Here is a 20359-nt window from a genome sequence, read left to right on the forward strand (position 1 = left end):
TTTCATCATCATCTGCAGAGGTAGTTGGCATATAAACTTGTACTACTGTAGTAGGCATGGGCTTTGTGTCTATCTTGGCCACAATAATGCGTTCACTATGCTGTTTGTAGTAGCTAACCCGCACTCCTATTTTCTTATTCATTATTAAACCTACTCCTGCATTACCCCTATTTGATTTTGTATTTATAACCCTGTAATCACCTGACCAAAAGTCTTGTTCCTTCTGCCACCAAACTTCACTAATTCCCACTATATCTAACTTTAACCTATCCATTTCCCTTTTTAAATTTTCTAACCTACCTGCCCGATTAAGGGATCTGACATTCCACGCTCCGATCCGTAGAACGCCAGTTTTCTTTCTCCTGATAACGATGTCCTCCTGAGTAGTCCCCGCCCGGAGATCCGAATGGGGGACTATTTTACCTCCGGAATATTTTACCCAAGAGGACGCCATCATCATTTAATCATACAGTAGAGCTGCATGTCCTCGGGAAAAATTACGGCTGTAGTTTCCCCTTGCAATGGGTACAGCATGAATATGTTAATCCTGCTTAAAAGGTCATATGCATCATGAGGTGGTGGTAAGACCATGACATATGTGTGTCCTAACTACAACACGTACAACAAATTAATAAGGAGTGAAGGAGGTTAGTTCACATAATTGGCACAATTGTTATCAGGAGTTCCTTCCTATTGGGAGTGTTGTAACCCATCACATTATAGGAGGTTGGAAACCAATCTTGGTATGCATCACACCATATAAAGGAATTGCAACAAGAAGCATTTTGTGCCCAGAATGAATTTTCCCTTTGTAGTGGAGTGTGTACTGATATGAAACTTCCTCACAGATTAAAACAGAGTGCCAGACTGGCACTGAAACCTAGTACCTTTGCCTTGTGCAAGTATGTATTCTCCCATCTGAGCTATCCAAACATGATTCATGACCCCTTCCCCACAACTTTGTTTTCGCTAGTACCTCATCTCTTACCTACAAAACTTCATACAAGTTCTCCTGCAAAACTTGCAGGACTAACACTACTGGAAGAACGGATTATGTGGAGATACGGTTTAGGCACAGCCTGGGGGATTGTTTCCAACAATGACTTTTCACTCTGCAGTGGACTGTATGCTGATATGAAACTTCCTGGCAGATTAAAGCTGTGTTCACTTGCCCACAAAAGGCAAAGATTCTAGCTTTGAGTCCCTGTCTGGTATGCAGTTGTAATCTGCCAAGAAGTTTCAAGCATTAGATGGTTCTAATTATAACAGTATTCATGGAATTTCAGTCATGCAAGCCACTGCAAGACATGTATGAAAAGCTCTTTCTTCACCACCTATGTATTTGTAACAAAAGAACACTATGAACACAGGTATTCTGATACAGAATTGCAGGAAAGCAATGTAGTTTTGGTGGGCATGTGCAGCTGTATGAAGCAAAACAGGCCATAGAATGACATGCCAGCTGCTCATCCTTGAAAAGAGAAAGCCAGGAAATTGACAGGATTGACACAACTGCATGCAGCATAATAAGAGAGAGTAAGAGCCAGTTCCATTGTTGCACAGCAAATACGAAATCTAGCATGGTAATTGGTCACAACAGAATGAGCTAAGAAGTCTTGAATGACTAGCGTCCAAATTTCAGTCTATCTGCTGACAAAATGTCAGTATGTTCTGCTGTCATCAGGGAGGGTTACCACTAGAATCAGGGAATCAGTGGTTGTTGTGAATGGCCACATCTTGTTAAGTGCAAGTTGCTGATGGAGGGGGTTTAAATTGCTGCTAGTTAAGGCAATAGAACACTTCTAGGCAATCAATCTCAGTGCATACAGGTGCTTGGAATGTAAGGCGTAGTTGGGTCTTGATGTGGGCAGCAGTTTCTTCATCTTTGGTGCTCCTCAAATGGTGCCCATTTCATCCCTTGGTAGTTCTACAGATACAGCATTTGGGATTAGCACAGCACCCACAATAGGACTTTAATCTGTCAAAATGGACTATCACTGAACTATTGGCCAGATGTATTTCAGCATTGATGGGAGGAGTGAAACATATAATCTGATACAGCTCTTCATGGAGTGGAGAGAATTTCTTTGTCTTTCCCTTTTTAATTGTCAGGTTTTGCAAGAGTACTCGGTCACCCAACCAATAGGGGGCAGTACTGCTCCTTTATTTCTTTTCTGTATCTGCCTCTAAATTGCTTTGAAATTACTTTTCCAAACTTTCCTCCAGCTCATTTTAAGTTAGTGTGCTAAGTCTTTTACTTCCTTCAGATCAACACCCGGGGGTAGCTCATCTATTCTGAAAGGTGAAATAGTAGGATGGCCATACACTACTCCAAAAGGTGAATGCCCAGTTGACTCAAGGATTCTGCTATTGTAAGCAGACAAAATGTATGGACAGTCCCAGTCATAATGTGTCTTATTCTCATAATAGGATAACATTTGAACAATGGCCTTGTGGACATGTTCAGTACAGTCAAGTTCTCTACCAGATATTTTGCTAAGTTATGATGGTGACAATTGTTGTATGTTTCATTCAAAGATCTTTTCACTGATGCACAAATCTCTACCAACTTGTGCTTGTCATCATTTTTATGTTCTCTTTTGAACCAAGACTGCAACAGCCTCTGGTTCCTTGGCATTTTCTGAACTTCATTATTAAACCATGGTGGGTATTTTCCATTCAAAATCCACTTCTAGACATATGACTCTCCAGACCACAATTTACAGTCTGCTTAAACTTTACCCATAATTCCTCTATGTACATTTTACTGCAACTAAATGATGTCATTTCACTGTATAAGTGAGATGCTAACAACTGCTTATCTCCTTTTTTTATCAGAAGCACTGCTATAGCCTCCTTGACTGATTTATTAATTTTTGTAACTATAGTTGCTATAATAACATCGTGATCGCTAATCCCTGTTTCTATATTGATGATGTCAATAACGTCTGGCCTATTTGTAGCAAGAAGGTCCAAGATATTTCCATTGCCTGTGGGCTGGTGCACTAGTTGCTCAGGATGGTTTTCAGAAAACGTATTCAAAAGTACTTTGCATGATTGTCTGTCTGTAATGCCTCTCCCCACTCAATCCATAGACATCCCAATTTTAGTCAGTAGATAAAAGTTGCCTCCAATTAGTAATGCATGATTTGTGATAGTGGTGAACATTTGTTTTCATAATAAAAGAGAGTAAAGTATTGAGGATAATCACAATAATTAGTGGAAAACAAGTCACTAGTGTCGACACAGTTTTGCGATTAAGTAGAATATGTTCATTGGAGAAATAGAATATGTTCACTGGAGTAAGTCTCAATATACTTGATATTTTTAAGTGTAGCATGCAGATACACATGAAAATGAATCATATATCAATGTTTTATTACGAAATTTATTTTGTTTAATTTTAGATATGGTGTTGTTGCAGGGCTTACTACTTGATGTCAGTGTGAGCATATTTCCCTGTGGAAAAACGGATATGTTTTGCATGATAAGAATTTTTTATGTTTCTGTATAGGGTTTGTTTAAGGAAAATACCATACCACAGAAAAGTTAGTCATCGCACTGTATAAAGTGTGGTGTCTCTGGCACAGAGTGCCCTATCCTTAACTCTTATTTCTTTGATCTCCTTCTGTTCTATGTCTTCTCTTGGTGCACAGCTTGCATTCTGCCATGTTTGTTCTTTCTGTCTCAGTGTTTAATAAATGTATATACAATACTTAGTGTATGTTATTACTGACCACCCATACGTGATAACCACAGTGGTGACCCCAACATCGTCATCGTATGATCATGAGTTATTTTGTGCTTGTTTTCATCATTAACAAACTTCGTGTGCCAGCCCACATTGTTCTTACCACAATGGATCTACCAGTGTCTTCCTGTGATAGTGCCATGCGCCCTATTAATTGTGCTTGCAACTATGAGTGGTCAAGTGTACCTAATGCGTGTTTGGTTAAAATTGAAAAATTATTTATGCCCGGCCATACTGGCGGCCAGATAACCTTAACAGACTCAACAAGGCCACCATCTAGTGTGGCAGCACATTATTAATTGTGCTTGCAACTATGAGTGGTCAAGTGTACCTAATGCGTGTTTGGTTAAAATTGAAAAATTATTTATGCCCGGCCATACTGGCAGCCAGATAACCTTAACAGACTCAACAAGGCCACCATCTAGTGTGGCAGCACAACACCAGTCACAACATGGACAGTGCATGCTGCCTAATGACATTGTGGATGATCATCCAGTTAAAGACGTTGTGGATTAACATATCTTCGCATTTACCTTCGGGTTGGTTTGACGTGCAGACAAAGTTCCAGAACTGTGATTCGAACACTTCTATGCATGGGGTAGCAAATTCTTATATGCCTAGTGTCACAGTAGCCCCCCCCTCCCCCCCCACACACACACACACGTCGGTTCGGCAACACCCCCACCGGTTTCTGTGACCATTGCATTGTGGTTGCACCACGACCGCCTTCTGCCCACTGTTGCAATGGCTTGTTGTCTTAGAGTAGCATTCACCCTAGAATCAGAAAGTGAATGTGAAATGAGTGATAGTTCAGACAAAGAAAATGTAGAATTAGAGGAAGCACAACCAAGCATAATGAAAGATGTATCTTTTCCAATCAAAATATGGCAGTAAATACTGAACTGAGAAAGAAAGAGCCACCTGACGATATGATATGGGGGCAAGATTTGATTACAGAGATAAAAGACTTCAAAATCAGAAAACCAAGAGAGTCATCTGACAATACAATACTGGGGCAAGAGTTGATGAGAGTTGTGAAAGAAATAGAAATCTAAAAATCGAAAAAGCCCCAAGACATTTGTGATTTGCCAGTAAATAATATATATTGGAGCAATCTGATGATCGAACAAGATTTGTTATAGGAGGGACAGGAAAATGCAGAAAGTAGAACAATCAAACGATTACCCAGTCGAAATTTATGGTCGAAATTTATGGTATTAATCCCAAATTAGTGCTATTTCACAATCTTTCTTTGAACACATTTCCAATAAACCTGGGTTAGTTATAATGTCAGTAAATTGTGTGAAAATTGTAGGAGCAACTGGCAAATCCAGCAAGCCTATTTGAAGACAAGTGTTGGTGACGTTTGAAATTAATGGATAAAAATTTGAACATGACTTCCTGCTTGTACCTGAATTGAATTCTGAAGTGATTTTAGGTGTCAATTGATTAGATAAGGAAAAAGTATTCATTGGTTGTGGTAGCAGGATTGTAAAGATTAATGATAAATCTTGTATTTTGGAAGCTAGATATGAGGAAAACTAAATTTCACAGGACACCAAAGTTGATTCATTGATGTTAGAATTAGACATAGGAAATGACGGTTTGTCCAATTTATATGAAATATACCATGCGATTAATAACACAAAAGTAGAAACTTTTAAAGAAATTATAAAAGAGATACAAGAACTTACTGTGAAACAGAAGGCCTATCTGTTCAAGATTCTAATTTAGAATCAGGAAGCATTTTCAGATAAACCAGGAAGAGTAAAGAATTTTGAATACCATATTAAAGCAATAGAATATGAATCATTTTTTGTGAGACCTTACCCAGTACATCTAGCTAAGAGAGAAATTGACAAAATGATTGAATGGAGGATTATCAAAAGGAGCAATAGTGACTATAATAGGCCTCTCATTATTGTAAACAAGAAAGATAGAGGTGTGCAAATAGTAATTGATGCATGCACTCTACACAAGGTTGACAAAAGAGAATTAATTTGTCCAGAAAATTTAGACGAACTGTTGCAAAAGTTCCACAATGTACAATATTTGACTAGCTTGGACATTACGGGGCATATTGGCAAATCCCATTGTATAAAGAGTCTTGAAAGCATACTGCATTTCTATTTTCGGGAAAATGTTACCAATATAAAGTTGTTCCTTTTGGTCTTAATATCTCTGTCTCAGTCTTCATTAGGGCTTCAGATTTCATGTTATGGAGGGAACTAAGTGCCAGGTTGACCATATACGTGGATGACTTGTTGATCACCATGGAAAATTGGAACAACATTGCAAATTGTTAAACAAAACCCTTTCAGCTCTTCAAGCAGGAGGAATGACATTAAAACTAATGAAGTGCGAGTTAGTAAAAGAAGCAAATAAAATTCTTGGGACATATTATTACCACTTCTGGGATTGGAAAGGACACAAAGAAGTTAAATGCTATTGAAAAATGCCCCCCACCTAAGAACCGAAACCAGTTAAAAGCGTATCTCAGTCTCTGTGGATTTTACTGAAAATTTGCGAAGGAGCAAGTGTTTAATAGTCCTCATTTAAATGGGTTTCTTAAGAAAAATAGAGTATTCATTTGGACAGAGGAATGCCAATGAGATTTCAAAAATTTGAAAAATTAATTAATAGGGAACAATATTTTGTATCACTCTGTTTTTAGTGAATCATTTCATATGAGTACTGATAGCAGTGCATATGGAATCTGCATAGAAATTTTCCAAGAGAACATAGACACAGTAGAACAAAAATGTGGGACAATAGCTTTCACTAGTTGAACCCTTACTGAGTATGAAAGAAATTGCACCATTTCAGAAAAGGAATCTCTAGCCATCATATGAGGTTTGAAAAAGTTTCAAAATTATTTGTGGAGGCATAAAAAAATTACACATTCTGATCACAAAGCGATGACGTTTCTTAAAGACTGCCACTTATTTACTGGCAGATTAAGTCGTTGGGCACTGTACCTCCAGCAGTTTGACTTCGAAAGTCTCTGTGTTAAAGAAAGTGACAACCATGTAGCAGATACTCCATCCAGACTACCAGAAGGAACAGACAGTATGCCAGAGGAAAATAATGAAGATGGCACTTTTCATATGAGATTCATCAAAGAGTTTCAAGGGCAAAAGAAAATTGAGCAAGTTTGTAAAAATATGCGGTACTACCAAAATGAAGATGAAGTCTGGAAGTCAGTTAAAGTAAATTTTAATAATACCAAGTATCCTCAAATTAGTAAATTTTATAAGATCTTTAAAGATATTTCATACAAAAGGAAAGATGTGCATAGATAGGAGTGGGAAGTATGTTGTCCATCTCAATTTGATACCAAAATAATTGACTATTTCCAGCACACCTTAGGACACTGTGGTCCAAAACAGTGCATTGAAAAACTCTCTGATATAATAGAAATAAATATCAGTGCAACAAAGAAAATAACAGATCAAATTAAATCATGCAATATTTGCCAGAGAGCAAAAGTTACAAATCGAACCAACCAAGGTTATATGCAGAAAAATGTACTGGAAGACACTCTTGACTTTTTTCAGTAGATTTGTATGGGCCTCTCCCGAAAACTTCCAGAAATTGTACACAAATTGTAGTGACATTTGAAGTTTCTCGAAATTTATCAAACTCTTTCCCATTAGAAAGCTACTGCAAAAGCAGTATTTAGTAGAATGACTGAATATTTCAATATGATAGGAAAACCAAAGGCAGTACTATCAGACAATGGGCCTCAGTTTATTTCAAAAATATGGAAAGAAGGGATGGAACAGAATGGAATCATAGTGAAATATATTTTGGCCTACCATCCTGCAAGTAGCCCAGTGGAACGTTATATGCATGAACTAGGTAGGTTGTGTCAAACTTACTGCCACCACAATCATAAGGCATGGGGGCAGGTTTATTGCAGACTTCGAAAGTGTAATGAATACCCTCCATCATGAAACTACAGGATTTACACCTGAGGAAATTCAACTTAATTATAAGAGCAAAATTATAACTGAAGAAACCTTACAGTTTCCACTCTATGTAGTACTAAATTTGAAAGTGGAAAAAGACTTAGTAGTAAAAAGAATGAAAGAAAAAGTGGAAGCCAGATCGAAAAGTCATGATAAAGGACTTAAAGTGACCAAATTCAAAGTAGGTGATTTTTTTTTTTCATAAACACTCATGAAAAATCAAGTGAAATAAACCAGGAAATTTCTAAATTCAAATATATTTATAATGGTCCCTTTGAAGTGCAATGAACTCCACACACTAATGCCTATTATCTCATTTATCGGTAAGTCAAAGAAGCCATTGGGTGTTTGTGACATTGTAGATTTAAAACCTTATGCCCACAGAAATGAGTAATGAGGGGCAAAAGTAAAAAAGAGCATATGTGTTTTCTTATTGTCTTCTTCATGATGTTGTATTGACAAATGTTGTTATGTTTGAAAAACTTTGTTATCAGACAACCGATGCATATTTATGAGTTTCAGATTTGGTATAACATAATGGGATATACATTACATGTAAAATCCAGGCTATGACTTATATAAGGACTGCAATAACGCAATATTTCAGTATCATTAGAAGAAGTGCCAAATGTGTCCATGGGCAGATAAAGTTTTGATGTTGAAAATAACAAAGGACTGCCAAAGGTGTCAATAGGCAGACAAAAGGGTGAAAAGTTTATATAGTGTATTGAGTATTGTGTTTTCTTAATGAACTGCATATGTATTTCCAGCATACGAAACATAATTTCTTAATGGTCATACAGTGAGAAATTGGTTTAGATTAACCATGTCTCATGAAAACTGTGTATGTAAACAATATGAAAATCCCTGCATATATATTTTTTACAAAATGGACTCATGTATAGAATAGTATATATTTTCTGAATGCAACAGAATTTCAATTTTTTTGTTTTAATACTTGATGAAACAGTGTTTTATATGAACAGTTATGTGAAATATTTGTTGTGTAATGTACTTGCAAAAAATACTTTTCTATCACCCAACACAATTTTGAAGTGTTCTTGATGTACATTGATGAATCCCTGTAGGGAAACCTCAGTGAAACAAGGGGCATGTGTAACACTTATATTGATTAGTAGTAGGTTTATATTATGTAACTGTGTATCTGTAATTATGATGTGTGTATTCTTCGTTAGTTAAAGTTCTTGATTTGAGACAGGAAATTTAGAGTATATCTAAAAACAAAGATGATGTAACTTAACAAATGAAAGCGTTGGTATGTTGATAGACACACAAATAAACACAAACACACACACAAAATTCAAGCTTTCGCAACCCACAGTTGCTTCATCAGGCAAGAGGGAAGAGGGAAAGATGAAAGGATGTGGGTTTTAAGGGAGAGGGTAAGGAGTCATTCTAATCCCAGGAGTGGGTAATGGGAAGAGAGGATATACTGAAAGGCAAGTTCCCATCTCTGGAGTTCTGACAGGTTGGTGTTAGTGGGAAGTATCCAGATAACCCGGATGGTGTAACACTGCGCCAAGATGTGCTGGCCATGCACCAAGGCATGTTTAGCCACAGGGTGATCCTCATTACCAACAAACACTGTCTGCCTGTGTCCATTCACATGAATGGACAGTTTGTTGCTGGTCATTCCCACATAGGAAGCTTCACAGTGTAGGCAGGTCAGTTGGTAAATCGTGTGGGTGCTTTCACATGTGGCTCTGCGTTTGATCATGTACACCCTCCGGGTTACAGGATTGGAGTAGGTGGTGGTGGGAGGGTGCATGGGACAGGTTTTACACCGGGGGCAGTTACAAGGGTAGGAGCCAGAGGGTAGGGAAGGTGTTTGGGGATTTCATAGGAATGAACCAAGAGGTTACAAAGGTTAGGTGGATGGCTGAAAGACACTCTTGGTGGTGTGGGGAGGATTTCATGAAGGATGGATCTCATTTCAGGGCAGGATTTGAGGAAGTCGTATCCCTGCTGGAGAGCCACATTCAGAGTCTGATCCAGCCCCAGAAAGTATCCTGTCACAAATGGGGCACTTTTGGGGTTCTTCTGTGGGAGGTTCTGGGTTTGAGGGGATGAGGAAGTGGCTCTGGTTATTTGCTTCTGTACCAGGTCGGGAGGGTAGTTGCGGGATGCAAAAGCTGTTTTCAGGTTGTTGGTGTAATGGTTCAGGGATTCTGGACTGGAGCAGATTCATTTGCCACGAAGACCTAGGCTGTAGGGAAGGGACCGTTTGATATGGAATGGGTGGCAACTGTCATAATGGAGGTACTGTTGCTGGTTGGTGGGTTTGATGTGGACGGATGTGTGAAGCTGGCCATTGGACAGATGGAGATCAATGTCAAGGAAAGTGACATGGGATTTGGAGTGGGACTAGGTGAATCTGATGGAACCAAAGGAGTTGAGGTTGGAGAGGAAATTCTGGAGTTCTTCTTCACTGTGAGTCCAGCTCATGAAGATGTCATCAATAAATCTGTAGCAAACTGTGGGTTGGCAGGCCTGGGTAGCCAAGAAGGCTTCCTCTAAGCAACCCATAAATAGGTTGGCGTACGAGAGGGCCATCCTGGTACCCATGGCTGTTCCCTTTAATTGTTGGTATGTCTGGCCTTCGAAAGTGAAGAAGTTGTGAGTCAGGATGAAGCTGGCTAAGGTAATGAGGAAAGAGGTTTTAGGTAAGGTGGCAGGTGATTGGCGTGAAAGGAAGTGCTCCATCGCAGCGAGGCCCTGGACATGCAGAATATTTGTGTATAAGGAAGTGGCATCAATGGTTACAAGGATGGTTTCTGGGGGTAACAGATTGGGTAAGGATTCCAGGCGTTCGAGAAAGTGGTTGGTGTCTTTGAATAAGGATGGGAGACTGCATGTAATGGGTTGAAGGTGTTGATCTACATAGGCAGAGATACATTCTGTGGGAGCTTGGTAACCAGCTACAATGGGGTGGCCGGGATGATTGGGTTTGTGAATTTTAGGAAGTAGGTAGAAGGTAGGGGTGCGGGGTGTCAGTGGGGTCAGGAGGTTGATGGAGTCAGGTGAAAGATTTTGTAGGGGGCCTAAGATTCTGAGGATTCCTTGAAGCTCCGCCTGGACATCAGGAATGTGATTACCTTGACAAACCTTGTATGTAGTGTTGTCTGAAAGCTGACGCAGTCCCTCAGCCACATACTCCCGACGATCAAGTACCACGGTCATGGAATCCTTGTCCGCTGGAAGAATGACGATGGATCGGTCAGCCTTCAGATCACGGATAGCCTGGGCTTCAGCAGTGGTGATATTGGGAGTAGGATTAAGGTTTTTCAAGAAGGATTGAGGGGCAAGGCTGGATGTGAGAAATTCCTGGAAGGTTTGGAGAGGGTGATTTTGAGGAAGAGGAGGTGGGTCCCGCTGTGACGGAGGACGGAACTGTTCCAGGCAGGGTTCAATTTGGATAGTGTCTTGGGGAGTTGAATCATTAGGAGTAGTTGACAACAGAAGTGACATGGCACATTGTAAAAGGTGGTTTTGGTGGTCGAACTGGGTGGCTCCTTGGTGCAAACGGTATGCAGTCAAAGGCTAGCCGTTGCACGGTAACATCAACAGTGCCAAGGGAGGCAATTGGAAGCTGCTTTGAATGGAATTTTGCCAAAGATGTGGATTTGGCTGTTGCTTGGTATTCTTGGCAATAAGGAATGGCTCTAATACATTAAAATCCATTGCCAAGAAGAAATTTTATTCAGCATTCAAACATCAAGAGCCGTGAGTACAGTTAGCCGCCATGTCGCATGCCACTACAACTTCGCCACTGCTCAACTAACTTCATGCATACATATATGTATCAGAGCATGGACCAGTTAATCTGTGTGAGTGATTTTAATAATAATCCAAATGCTATGTACCTGTGTTTGGAACCATATCTTCTATCCTGATCATGAACCTATGCAGGGTCCCCTCCTAAGTGTTTATAAAACCAAGTATCCTATTTCCAATGAAATAAAGTGTTCTAAAGTTATTATTTAGTTTTGGCAAATGTGCAAGGATTAGCAAGAGAGAAGTTAAAAACACAAAAGCGAAGTTAGTTAGAATTTTGCTAAAGTATTCTCAATGTAGTGCAAAGTATTGTTTTGTAAAAATACAGCACTAGATTGTGTAAATATTACTGTCTGAAATACCTGTTTCCCATATGATGAAAGAGGCAAATAGGTTAAACTCATTTGAAACTTAATTTAGTCTTGATTACTATCATGAATGATTTTTTTGAAGTTAATTGAACTCAGGGTTGAATAATTTTTCTTGAAAAGTTAAATATAAACTATTCCAAGTGAAGTTAAGAATTAACCTTGGTTGAATTAATCTTTGCTGCTGTAAAAATCATAGGGCTTGAGTAGGGACACTATACTAGTTTATGGGTGCCCATCATATTCTTCATATAATAGAAAGATGATTGGAATATTATTACTACTAAGGAACTTTGATATTTCTATAAATTGGTGTATAAACAGTGTGATTATAATATTATTTATCTTTGTGTTAGTGGTTGTTAAGTCAGATGCCCCCCCCCCCCTCCCTGATGTCCTAATTTGGTTCTGCACTTCTTGTACTAACATTTCAGTACTGATCCAAATAATGATCTCGAGTGCAGCATGAGTTTTGTATATTTTGCTTTCTACGATTACTGATTTGTGCATTATTGCTAACTTCTGCTACCCACAGCTCAGTGCCCTGTGTCCACTGTATTCTGTATACTATTCAAAGGGAAATATTAATGAAAGTAACTTGAATAACTAATATTCAATTTTCTTGAACTCATATTTTCAAATTAATGTGCCTAATTGGGCTGGCGACCATTCATTTTTTTCATTTGTATACAAATTTTACTGCTTTCATTAACCCCCAAAGTAAAAGTCTATTTAGTTTTTCTGTTAATTTCACTATATTCAAAATTATAGTCCGATACCTTTATCCATTAGATACACACATGGTCAAATTTCAAAAATTCTCTCAGAGGTAACATTAGCTTGTGTCACGACAGGTTAGTGTTATAACTTGCTTTGCAAAAAGATAACCCCAAGACTTGGTTCACATTAGTGGATCACCTACTGAACATCCACAGCATTTCGGACAATGAAGCATGTTTTGTCTGCCTGGTGAATCACCTCCATGCTCATCCGGACCTCATTAGCCATCTGCTTCTCTCACCGCACACCTCACACAAGTATTTGACAGTGAAAGCACTGTTCATCGAGTGCCTTTCTCACCCTCTTGCGGAGGGTATCCACCACGATTCACAACAAGCATCTCGATGACCGCACTCCTTTGCAGCTTTGGCAATACCTACATGCATTAACTGGTGATCAAGCATTACCTGACGCCATGTTTTGGACATTGTGGATGGTCAAAATGCCTCTGGTTCTACAACTTCATCTGCTGTCTCATGTCACCAACTAACTTGAGGTTCGTTTACACATGGCAGATCGAGCTTATGCTATCATTCGTTACTGACACCGCCTCTCATGGATGACTTCTCCATGACCCTCAGTTTCATGCCCCGCAAGCAGAGCCTAACGTGCTCACCTTGGCACCTCAGCTGCCAGTCAGGAGCTGCCACCTAGTGGCCTACAGGAGGTACTGCCAACCTCGCCCGAGCAGCAGCCCGATCGGCTACCGGCCCTGTCACAAACAGTTGTGGCCCCCTCCCACTCCACACCACCTAGCCTACCGGCCTACCCGCTGTGCTGGTACCACACTACTTACGGGGATGCCATCCGCAACTGCTGCATGCCTTGCACCTACCCAAATGATTCCGATGGCTCCATGTCCTCCCACGTTCCTTCACAGTGCCTACTGTCCAATGCTGCATCTCTCACTTCAGCAACATGATGCCTGTATGCCACAGATATGTCATCAGGCACTTGCTTTCTGATTGACACCAGAGCCGGCGTTAGCATTAACCTGGCCAAGCATGCAGGCGACACACTTTCACCTGCTCACCTCCCCTTGACCGCTGCCAATCATTCTCCTATTGTGGTCCATGGCTCCATCAAGATGTTACTTTTCCTATCACTGGTCCACACCTTTCCTTGGACATTCCCATGTTGCCGATGTGGATGAGCCTGTGATCAGGTTAAATTTTCTATACCATTATGCACTTTCAACAGATCTGCAGGCCGCCATGCTCTGCCACGCATCTGGTTCTAGTGTTCTGTGCTCAAACGAGTTCAGCACAACTTCGCTCTCCGCCTCCTTGGCTATGCTTTCCTCATGTGCACTCCTGCTCGAGCAGGAGCACCTGTCAGACGTGCGCTCACAAATCAATGAACTCCGCACCCAGAATGATGCATTATGCACCCAAATTGCCTGTGTTTCTGCTGAATTGTCACAAGCACAAAGTAAGATATATCGCCTACCTGCAGAGCCGCAACGAGGCGACCCAACACACGTCTCTACTGTGCCTTCTTCCCAGTCTGCTCCTGTGTCGAGCATTCCTCCACCTGCTGTTGTTTCCTCACCACCATAGATGAATCTACAAGATGCATCTCCATGCTGTGCTCCTGTACCGTATCTTCCATCACCGATCACAGCTGATGCACTGCCTACGCCACCCTGGTTCAGCAAGGTCAGTGAACCGATGTTGCCTGGAAACCCCTTCCTGACTCCTCTTGCGACCTCCCTTCACAAGTGTCAGCCACCAGTAATGACAACTTAACATAGGATTTGCACCACAGATGGCCCATCTGTATGTTATAAAGTCAGGCACCTTAACACTTCCAAACTTCTGCACACCAGGTAAATTGTTCAGGATCTGTTGGCTTCAGGCGTGCTCTGCCCCTCCAATAGCAACTGGTCTTCACCTATTCATCCTGTTCCTAAAAAGAATGGCACCTTAAGCATGTGTGAAGACTGCAGGTCCCTTGATGCTTGCACCATTATTGATAACTACCCAATTCCTCATATCCAGGAATTCTCGCAATTTTTTTCTGCTTTAGATTGTTCCGAGGCATACCATCAAATCCCTATGCATCCACTGGATATTCCGAAGATGGCCATCATCACACCCTTCAGCCTATTTGAATACTGTTACATGGCTTACGGAGTGAAAAATGATGCACAGATGTGGCAGCAATTCATTGATTCAATTTTGCTACCTCTGCCATTTGCTTACACTCACTTAGATGATATACTGATATTTTCCTCCTGTGCTGAGGACCATCAAGTTCACCTCAAAGTAGTCCATTCGGCTCTCGCTGCCAACAGTGTGGTGATCAATCTTGATAAATTTCAACTCTGTTCCACATCGGTTACCTTCCTAGGCCATACTGCCTCTGCCGATGGCCTCCGACCAACGAGTTCTTGTGTCAAAACCATACTTGATCTTCCTCTTCCTGAGGATTATGCTCAGCTCCATTGTTTCCTGGGTATGCAAACTTTCACCGCCACCATATTCCTCAAGCTGCCTCCATCCAAATGGCCCTCACCAACACCCTCTCTGGCAAAAACACCATGAGGAAACGGAAGTTGGACTGGACCAAAGCCATGCTTGATGCCTTTGGTAACCTTAAAACTGCCCTCACCAAAGCCATTACACTCGCCCACCCTGATCCTTCCATCTTAAACTGTCATTATGCACATCTCAGAACAATGCTGTAAAATTACATCTCAGTTGCAATTTCATTACAGCTAAATTTCCTTATTTTAATTTTCATTTCCATACCTGAATAAAAGATTGTGTTGATGTAGATCCTAATGAAATGGAGACCAAAGATGAAACTGATGCTTTTTTCTCACAGTTTGACATACATTACTTTAATGAGGGTACTAAAGATTTGGGAAGTCACTGGACTGAATGTACTGGTATAGGAGTGTGTTAAACTGGTAACAAAATCTCATGAATATTGTGTCTTTCTTTATCAAGGTGAGAGCTTTCATATATGAACAGGGGCAGTGGCAAGAGGGGAGGGCTATGGGGGCTATAGCCCCCCCCCCCTTAATGGAATACCATTTTACACTGGATGAAATGACTTCAGAAATCAACAAATATATTACTTCAACAGATTCAATCTTTTTTTTAATAATTATGTAGCAATATGGGTTGCAATGTATTTCAAACACATTTTAACAAAAGAATAAGAACGGCAAAGAGCTCAATATCTAAACCAATAATCATTTAACTTAAAATGGGCATCTTATTATTTATTAATATACACTGGATGTAAATTAATGTACCACTTATAATAGTCAAGAAAGCTAAATATGCTGGATATGCCTACCTACACTTAAATTTCTAATCCCAGACAAAAACTTGGAATCGCTGGACGTCTGGGTCAAATTGTATTATTTTCCCAGGCACGTACATTCTGTAGGCGCGCTGCAATGCTGGCAACACCAGCGGGCGCGTGCCACCTACCGACCAGTAGATATAAACTACGCATGAGAGTTACAGGAACTTGTGAAAGCGCATTATAGAGACGTTCATGTTCAAACGCAGTATGCGTTTGTAGTAAGGAATACGAACATAAGTTAAGTCCGTTTTAATACAGCTTAGTGAGTAGAAGGCAAATGATATTTAAAATATTCAGTTGTCTGGCGAGCGGGGCAATGTCGTCGTATATATGATCACCAATTATTGGCAGCTTTTGATTGTCTCAATAAAGAAGTAAGGAAAATACAGGGTGTTCCAAATCGATCTTTACAGCTTTGATCATAGATATTTCAGAAACGTGTTAAAAGGTGGTGTTTCATTTATATATACATAAATTAAAGGGCAGCATATGATATTAAATTTTAAAAACCAACTAAAAATTGATATGATAACCAAAAAGTCCTAAAGAGAACGTAAATAAATAACTCAAACCCGGAAACTGAGTGTAAAATTCATATAACTGCTGCAACTGAGTGAAGATACCGACTGGACGAAAAAACAATCGACTGACCAATTGATTGTTAAAAACAGTCAGTTGTCCTTCCAACTCTTCCACATGCTGTCAGTGAACACTTGTTTTCTGCGTATGATTATTGATATTACTGAAGTGCATAACTGAGTAGTGTGACCAAATCATGTGTCGTTAAGTGTCAATTTTTTTCTGAAATAGTAGTGTATTAGAGATTGGAGTGAGTGATTAAAGACAATGCTGCAATGAATTGCAAGCTAATGTATTATTTTGGAAAACCTAAGCATAGGGCCAAAAACTCTCATAAGGAATCAGAAGCTTGAGTTACAGAATTGGAACCATCACAGGCTTGTGCATCTAGAGTCTACAATTTCAACAACACAAAACAACTGGAAAGGGACATATCTTCTTAATTTTAAATAATACTTCCTTCAAGATACTGAGATTTTTTACTAGTAGTTATTAGTTTAATTAAGTAAGATTAGCATTACTATGCTTAATCGATAACTAATGATAAGAATACAACTGGTTGAAAACATAAAAAGTGTGGTCAATTTTTAAAGACGCCATTCGTCCATAAGCAGGTAAAATATTCTCTGCACAAACCAGCATTATTTAATTAATTTGTACTGAAAAATAACACTTGATTGCTGTATTTTTTTTACTAAAGCTGGCCATATGTATTTTTGGTATTAGTAATATTGACAAAATTTGTAAGATGTGAGATTGTGGTTGCTTATTCTATGACTGAGGACACAACTGTGTGAGCTGTAGTGACATTTGTTTAATGTTGCAAACTTTTTACAGAAATACCATCTTTTACACAGTTTACTATGTGACAATGTTAAGACAATTGTAAAGATGACGTATCTTGACCTCTGACATTTAACTAATCCTAAACACAACAATATTAAATTTTAACTAGAAGTTTCTTTACAAAATTATTACAATTACGTTATGGTGTTGGGTAGTACTATGATAAATCATCCGATTCCGGTTCAAAGTTCGGTACTATTTAGGATGACAGTCAAGTATACGGAGGATGGTTAGTTTTGCGACAAGCTGAGCAAAAGATTACCCAAAGTCACTTGAGTTTAAAGTGGATGCAAGCTGAAGACCCAACAAGTTTACACCTCTGCATTCGGTATTTACCTTAGCTGTGATGAGCTGTAGTACGCATGGCTGCTCTCTTCCTCTGAAATTCCTATAAAAACTTGTTAAGCCTTTGCTGAATTTTTCAGCAGAAACTCTCCTTATGTTTCTCTTTATGCGAGTACTTATCCCTAGTCCTGCAATATGATGATATACATGCGCATGCCTCAAGCAGCGTGCAGATTATAATGCTCTCACAGTTCTCTCAAGAACAATTAACTAACTGGCTGGTTCATTTCACTGCTGTTGGATCTAAACGACACTACAGCTAATTTCTAGCTGGATGTCAGCTGCTGTGAACACAGTGTTCACACAAATTTCTCCTCTGCGTCGTACAGAGCATCAAGTGCCTCATTCTGCACTTGACACCTGTTCAGAGAAGAGTCCTCAAAAATTTCCATCTTGTCTTTCTCGTAACTGAACTGTCTCCCTACCTGGGTTCTTTTGTTCTCTGTGTCATGGCTTTTTTTGACCAATAGGGTCTGAGTCACCTGGTCGTTCGTTCGTTCGTTCATTGACTCCCGCCTTGGGATGCGCCCCAAGTGCTTTCCATGGTACCCCCTGTGGTGTGGTCTTCACCTCTCCTCGCGATTGCTTCCAAACCAAAATGTTTCCTCTTGCTGCTTGTCTCACCTTCTGCTCATAGACATGCATTATATGATCAGTGTGTTAATACTGTCAATTGAGTGTCATCCCTTTTGCATTACATACTTACAGGCAAATTTGCTCATTACTGGCGAATTAAGATAGGTATCACATTCACCTTCCTGTTGCAATATATAAAGCTCTTATGTAAGGTGCTAAATTGACCTTCATATATTCTGTCACCTTACAAATTATTCAAAGCTTTCTTTCTCAACAATATCTACCAACTTTCAGTAATAGTCTATAAATGTATGAGAGCATTTCAGAAGTTTCTAAAAGCTTTTCAGACTGCTAAAAGAAAGCTTATAGGCCTGCAGTAGGTAATGTGATGCGGAATCTTTCCTGGTTTTGCTCTTATTAATCATCCGATTCCAGTTCAAAGTTCGGTACTATTTAGGATGACAGTCAAGTATACGGAGGATGGTTAGTTTTGCGACAAGCTGAGCAAAAGATTACCCAAAGTCACTTGAGTTTAAAGTGGATGCAAGCTGGAGACCCAACAAGTTTACACCTCTGCATTCGATATTTACCTTAGCTGTGATGAGCTGTAGTATGCATGGCTGCTCTCTTCCTCTGTGACTGATGGCACAGGGTGGAACCAACCATTGACCTTCACTGAGATACATTGCTAGTGCCGTTTTAAATTTTGAATCTTTTCTGTAGGAACATTTGCAAACAAAACTTCCAGGAAAAGGCCACTAAATTAAGAGAAACTTAGATTTTATGTATCTTTGGACTCATAAATACCGTTCATGGACTGGTTTCACAAACAGACAAGAGTTACAGTGTGTAAACTGTATCTTGGCAGTCCTGAATTGGTAGAAGGCAGGTGATGGCTGTCACTTGTTCCGCACTGCCAGTAACATTAGGTAGCTGAACCACTGTCCGAAGAAGCTATTGTTGTCTGCTTTCTTACTCTTTACTGCTTCTCTGTTCTGAGTCTGTTTTGCTTGTCATTACTGCACAGAATTGGTGCAGTTAGTACTGTCATTAAGCATGTAAATACGCAAGACCATTTCAATATCGTTTACCGAGAGCACCCATACGAATGTTTGTAGGAGGAGGGGGCAAGACCAAGGAATATGGGGTAATTTTAATGTTTTGGAAGACAAATGGTGACATTTTAGTGGTCATAATAAACTAAAATTATTTAAATGTGTAAATTATGCTATATACTTTGGTGTTGAGCCACTTGTGCATAATACTGACATTTAAAGCATATTTAATTCACAGGAGGAAAGACCAGAAGGACTGAAACATATTATGACCCATATGATACAGGAAGAACTGTTAAAGGTGCCTTACATGATGATGAGAAGCTTAAGTTTTTAAAGAATACTTGGAAGCCTCCTGCATACTTTTCTTTTCCTACTCAATTACAAGGGAAGCAAAACTGAAGATTTAAGCATGAGTGGACGAGCCAGTACAACTGGTTTTCATACAGTAAAATGTTACATGGTGGATTTTGTACTGCATGTGTTCTGTTTTCTCCTTCAGGTGCCGGAATCAGCTCCCAGGTACTTATTACAGCTTTCCATTTATCTGAATATATGAAACCTTTAACTGGCTTGGTAAAAAACAGAAATAACTTTGAGGTGTCATTTTTAATCGGAAACACTTCAGATATAAAAACATAATTATTCAAATAGTTTTCAGGCTTCTTTTTTCAGCAAAAATTTCTATGTTGCTAACATTTCAAGTGCTTACAAGGTTTGGTGTTTGCACTATTTTTTCTTTACTTAATTCTTTATCTAAGAAATTTTTAATTTATTTTTATAGGTGTTGAAAACACTGGTAAAAGAACCATTGGTCAAATACAAAAAGGTTACAGAAGATCTTCATCATCATGAAAACACAAAATATCACAAATTTTCCACGAAGAAGGCTATAGAGTTCACAAGGTCTATGGAATCAAGTAGAAAAAAAGTATTGCCATCCTCCTAGATACCAAGAAATCTTCAATTATT

This window comes from Schistocerca cancellata, chromosome 7, assembly GCF_023864275.1.
Source record: "Schistocerca cancellata isolate TAMUIC-IGC-003103 chromosome 7, iqSchCanc2.1, whole genome shotgun sequence".
In the NCBI taxonomy this organism is placed as follows: domain Eukaryota; kingdom Metazoa; phylum Arthropoda; class Insecta; order Orthoptera; family Acrididae; genus Schistocerca; species Schistocerca cancellata.